This window comes from Primulina eburnea, chromosome 8 (assembly GCF_022965805.1).
Source record: "Primulina eburnea isolate SZY01 chromosome 8, ASM2296580v1, whole genome shotgun sequence".
In the NCBI taxonomy this organism is placed as follows: Eukaryota; Viridiplantae; Streptophyta; class Magnoliopsida; order Lamiales; family Gesneriaceae; genus Primulina; species Primulina eburnea.
This window is the reverse complement of record NC_133108.1, coordinates 29,174,892-29,180,590: the sequence shown is the minus strand read 5'-3', so window position 1 is coordinate 29,180,590 and position 5,699 is coordinate 29,174,892. Positions and strand designations below refer to the sequence as shown.

The window sequence follows — 5,699 nt, the reverse complement described above, 5'->3', positions numbered from 1 at the left end:
ACAACAACACCGCTTCACCCACTTTGAATTCCCTTCTTACAATGTGCTTATCATGGGCTCGTTTGGTGCGTTCCTTGTAGGACAGTGCAAGATCATAAGCTCTTCCTCGGAATTCATCTAACTGATTCAACTGCAGCAACCGTTTTTCACCTGCAAGAGCAAAATCAAAGTTTAGTGCTTTGGTCGCCCAATATGCTCTATGCTCTAATTATACTGGTAGATGACATGCTTTAACAAAAAGTAACCTATACGGTGTAGTGCCTATAGGTGTTTTAAATGCAGTACGATAAGCCCACAAAGCATCATCTAACCGAACGGACCAGTCCTTCCTATTCACGTTGACCGTCTTCTCCAAAATCCTCTTAATTTCCCGATTGGACACTTCAACTTGTCCACTCGTTTGGGGATGGTATGGAGTGGAAACTTTGTGGGTGACACCATATTTGCCCTGCAGTTTATCAAAAATTTTGTTGCAAAAATGGGTGCCACCATCACTTATGATTGCACGTGGTGTACCAAATCGATTAAAAATACGTTTCTTCAAAAATTTTAACACCACTTGTGCATCATTAGTGGCACAAGCCTCCGCCTCCACCCATTTCGATACATACTCCACTGCCACCAAAATAAATTTCTTTGCAAAAGACACAGGAAACGGACCCATAAAATCAATACCCCACACATCAAATATTTCACACTCAACAATATTAGTTAAAGGCATCTCATGACGGTTGGAAATATTACCTGTGCGTTGGCATCTATCACAATTGAGAACATACAAACGAGCATCCTTAAAAAGAGTTGGCCAATAGAAGCCACATTCAAGTACCTTAGATGCCGTCCGTATGGGTCCAAAGTGACCACCTACCTCACGGTCATGACAATGGTTCAGAATTTGATTTGTTTCCTCTTCCGCCACACATCTTCTTATCATGGAGTCTGCACAGATCTTAAACAAAAACGGTTTCTCCCAAAAATAGTATTTCACGTCTGAAAAGAATTTCTTTCTTTGGTGAAACGATAAATTAGGTGGAGGTGTGCCAGTGACAAGAAAGTTAGCAAAATCGGCATAACACGGGTATGCATTTATCTCAAGTAATTGTTCATCAGGAAACCAGTCATCTATATCATCATCGACGCACTTAACTATAACATGCTCAAGCCTAGACAGATGATCAGCAACTACATTTTCCACCCCCTTTTTATCTCGAATTTCGAGATCAAATTCTTGCAATAGTAAGATCCACCGAATCAATCTAGGTTTCGCATCTTTCTTAGCAAGCAAGTATTTTAGGGCAGAATGATCCGTATACACCGTTACTTTAGACAGAAAAAGGTATGCATGAAATTTATCGAAAGCAAATACTATAGCAAGTAATTCCTTTTCAGTAGTAGCGTAATTCAATTGAGCATCATTTAAAGTCTTACTTGCATAGTAGATGGTATGAAATACCTTGTTCTTTCTTTGACCCAGCACCGCACCCACAGCTGTATCACTAGCATCGCACATCACCTCAAACGGTAACTCCCAATCAGGGGCAGTCAGAACAGGTGCTGTCACCAAGCTTTCCTTGAGTATCTCGAATGCCTGCAGACAAGTAGAATCAAAATTAAATTCCACATCTTTCATCAACAAAGAGGATAACGGTTTAGCAATTTTTGAAAAATCTTTAATGAACCGCCTATAGAAACCAGCATGCCCTAGGAAACTCCTGACTCCTTTCACTGATGCCGGTGGTGGTAGGTTTTTTATTACTTCCACCTTGGCCTTGTCAACCTCCATTCCATTCTCTGATACCTTGTGTCCTAAAACAATTCCCTCTTGAACCATAAAATGACACTTCTCCCAATTCAACACCAAATTGCTCTCTTCACATCTAATTAATACCAAATTCAAGTTCTCTAAACATTCATTAAATGAGGAGCCAAAAATAGAGAAATCATCCATAAAAATTTCAAGGCCATTTCCAATCATGTCATGAAAGATAGCAGTCATGCATCTCTGAAACGTTGCAGGTGCATTGCACAAACCAAAGGGCATACGCCTAAACGCAAAAGTACCATAAGGGCAAGTGAAAGTAGTTTTCTCTTGGTCCTCAGGTGCAATTGTGATTTGATTGTATCCCGAATATCAATCTAGAAAGCAATAAAATTCATGACCTGCTAAACGTTCAATCATTTGATCGATAAATGGCAAGGGAAAGTGATCTTTACGGGTTGCATCATTCAATTTCCTATAATCTATGCACACACGCCAACCCGTAACAATTCTAGTGGGAATCAACTCATTTTTTTCATTAGTAATAACAGTAATCCCACCCTTTTTTGGCACACATTGTACAGGACTTACCCACGCACTATCAGAGATAGGATAGATAATACCTGCATCCAGAAGTTTAATCGTTTCAGCTTTTACTACCTCTTGCATCTTTGGATTGAGTCTCCTTTGTGGTTGTGCTAGAGGTGAGTATTGATCTTCCATCAGAATTTTGTGCATGCAAATTGAAGGACTTATCCCTTTGATGTCCGCAACCTTCCAAGCGAATGCGCCTTTATGCTCCTTGAGGACTCCCAAGAGTTTACTCTCCATGTCATCTGTCAAAGAAGAGGAAATAATAACAGGTAATTTATTATTTTCTCCTAAGTATACGTACTTGAGATGTGGAGGTAGTGGTTTGAGCTCCAAAGTAGGTGGCTCCTCTAGGCTTGACCTCTGAGGCATTAAATCTTTTCTGTCTCCCAATTCCTCTAGTCTAAGCCTCACTTGCTTTCTCCAAGGTGGAATGGCATTCAGATGAGCTACCATCTCCATCTTTTCCTCGTCTAGCTCGTCCTCCTGCTTTTCAGTAGTGAGAGTGGCCTCCAATGGTTCTTTCAATCCATCCTGCACAAAATCACAAACAAGAGAATCCAAGACATCAATACGAAAGCAACTATCGTTGTGCATTGTGTGCTTGAGAGTATTGAAAACATCAAAAATAATTTCTTTTTCTCCAACTCTCAGTCTCAACTTCCCCTCTTCAACATCAATTAGTGCTTTCCCTGTAGCCAGAAACGGTCTTCCTAGGATCAAAGGCATCTCTACATCTTCCTCCATGTCAAGTATCACAAAATCTGCAGGGAAAATGAACTTATCCACTTTCACCAAAACATCTTCGATAATCCCACGTGGATACTTGACAGATCTGTCAGCCAGCTGCAGCGACATCCTAGTTGGCTTGGGTTCACCTAAGCCCAGTCTCCTAAACACAGAAAAAGGCATCAGATTAATACTCGCACCCAGATCACATAGAGCTCTATGAAAATTAATGTCACCAATAATGCAAGGTATAGAGAAACTCCCTGGATCTTTTTGCTTAGGAGGCATCTTGTTTTGAACTAAAGCGGAGCAATTTTCAGTCAAATTCACCATCATGTGATCTTCTAGCTTCCGCTTATTTGCTAAGATATCTTTCAAGAATTTTGCATAACTTGGCATATTCAATAAAGCATCAGCAAAAGGAATGTTAATATGCAATTTCTTAAATATCTCAAGAAATTTACCAAATTGTGCATCTAATTTAGCTTTCTTCAATGCGGCAGGGAAAGGTGGAGGGATAACAATTTTGTTTTGTGCAATAGGTGTAAATATAGAGTTAGAAGACTTACCTCCTCGATTTTCCACCTCATCCTCGCCATGCTTGGTCTTTTCCTCATGAGACTCGAGTGCTTTTCCACTCCGCAATTCCACAGCCTTCACATGTTCTCTTGGGTTAGTTTCCGTGTTGCTTGGCAAAGCTCCTTGCTCCCTATTAGAAATCAACTTTGCCAATTGTCCAATCTGATTCTCTAACCCCTTTATGGATGCATCTTGATTCTGAAATCTCGTCTCTGTTGCAGAAATAAATTTAGTCATCATTTGCTCTAAATTGGACTTCTCCTCCCGAGGCGGCTCTGGTTTGAATCCTTGGTGCATCCCATATGGTGGACCTCTTTGTTGGCGATTTTGGCTGTTTTGGCCTCCCCACGAAAAGTTTGGGTGATTCCTCCATCCCGGATTGTATGTATTCGAATAAGGGTCATTTTCCGGACGGTTCTGGAATCCCACTTGTTTCACCGGTGCTCCCTCAGGCACATAAAATGGATCTCCATCTTGGCAATCCTGCACGTCATGCTCACCCCCACACTTATCACAGAAAATTTCTTGCAGACGCATAGCCGACCCACTCATGCTCATCCCGTCAATCTTTCTACTCAAAGCCTCTAACTGTGCTGAAACCGCAGACAAATCATTAACTTGATGAACTCCAGCATCTCGTCTCTACCTATCAGACTGAGGATGATAGCTACTCGCAGCCATCTCCTCCAATAACTCATATCCTTCCTCAGCCGTCTTTCTCAGTAAGTTACCACATGCAGCAGCATCTATCATAGTACGGTTAGGAGTAATAAGACCATAGTAGAAAGTTTGAACAACTAACCCAAGCGGTAGCTCATGGTGTGGACATCTCCTCAACAAGTCCTTGTAATGCTCCCATGCCTCGTAAAGTGACTCGTTCTCATATTGAGCAAACGTAGTAATGTCGGCTCTAAGCTTCATAGTCTTCGACGGAGGAAAGTACTTGATCAGGAATGCCTTTGCCATATCCTCCCATGTAGTGATAGACCCTACAGGCAAACAGTTTAACCACGACTTAGCTTTATCTTTCAGTGAAAATGGAAATAAGCGCAAACGAACAGCATCATCAGACACGCCATTAAACTTAAAAGTATCAGAAATTTCAAGAAAGTCAGCTATATGAGAATTAGGGTCGTCAAGTGCACTTCCCCCAAATTGAACAGTGTTCTGAATCATCTGGATGATAGCTGGCTTGATCTCAAACTGATTAGCTCGGATGACTGGTCTTACGATGCTTGGACGTGCTCCATCAAGAGACGGCTGTGCATAATCCAACATTAGAATGCGACGTGGTATCACAACTTGTCTATTGTCACGCTGTTCCTCTCCACGTTCTTGCTCGTGTCTTTCCATCTGTTCTTTGAGTCTTTGTTGTTGTCTTCGACGTCTAGATGTGCGTTCAATCTCGGAGTCAAAAGGCTCAAGCTTAAATTCGAGTGATCTTCGCATGCACCACCAGAAAAATCTTCAACACAAGGAGAGTATCAAATAGCAATAAAATAAGTAATACTAAAGAATTTAAATGAGAAATAAAAAAATCGTGAATCAACAGTCCCCGGCAACGGCGCCAAAAACTTGATCGAGCAAAACTTGCACAGTGAATAGTCCAAAATTTGTTTTATAGATGAAAGCTCGATTTAAATATCGCAAGTGCACGATAGTCAAGTTATAATAAACGTAAGTGAATACGAGTATCGTTCCACAAGGACTGCGTTACAATATCTTTATTTTCAAGTAAATTTCTTTAGCAACGATAGATTGAGTTGGTGATTAAACTAAAGTGAATTTAATAACTAAAATAATTAAAGTGCAAGAAAAAGTAATCAAGAAATCAATGATTAAATTGGATTAAAATCAAATGAGAAACGAATTTGTTGGGAATTATCAGTTCACCTACCGCTCGTGTTCAAATAATTATACTCGACTTTTACTCGTGCATTCGATGGAATTCCCTAGACTAATTAATATACTCTGTCGAGCTATATTAATACTAATCATAAACATGCAGTAATCAAGTATCCTCAATTATTTAACAGTTCAC

General features: G+C 40.4%; 1 non-coding gene across 1 annotated transcript; it reads left to right on the top strand.

The window, feature by feature from the left end:
- The first annotated feature begins 4,469 nt into the window (after positions 1 to 4,469).
- On the top strand, positions 4,470 to 4,576 carry LOC140840348 (small nucleolar RNA R71). The gene has a single exon (XR_012119936.1). It is a non-coding gene; the product is annotated as a small nucleolar RNA R71 (small nucleolar RNA).
- The last annotated feature ends 1,123 nt before the right edge of the window (positions 4,577 to 5,699 follow it).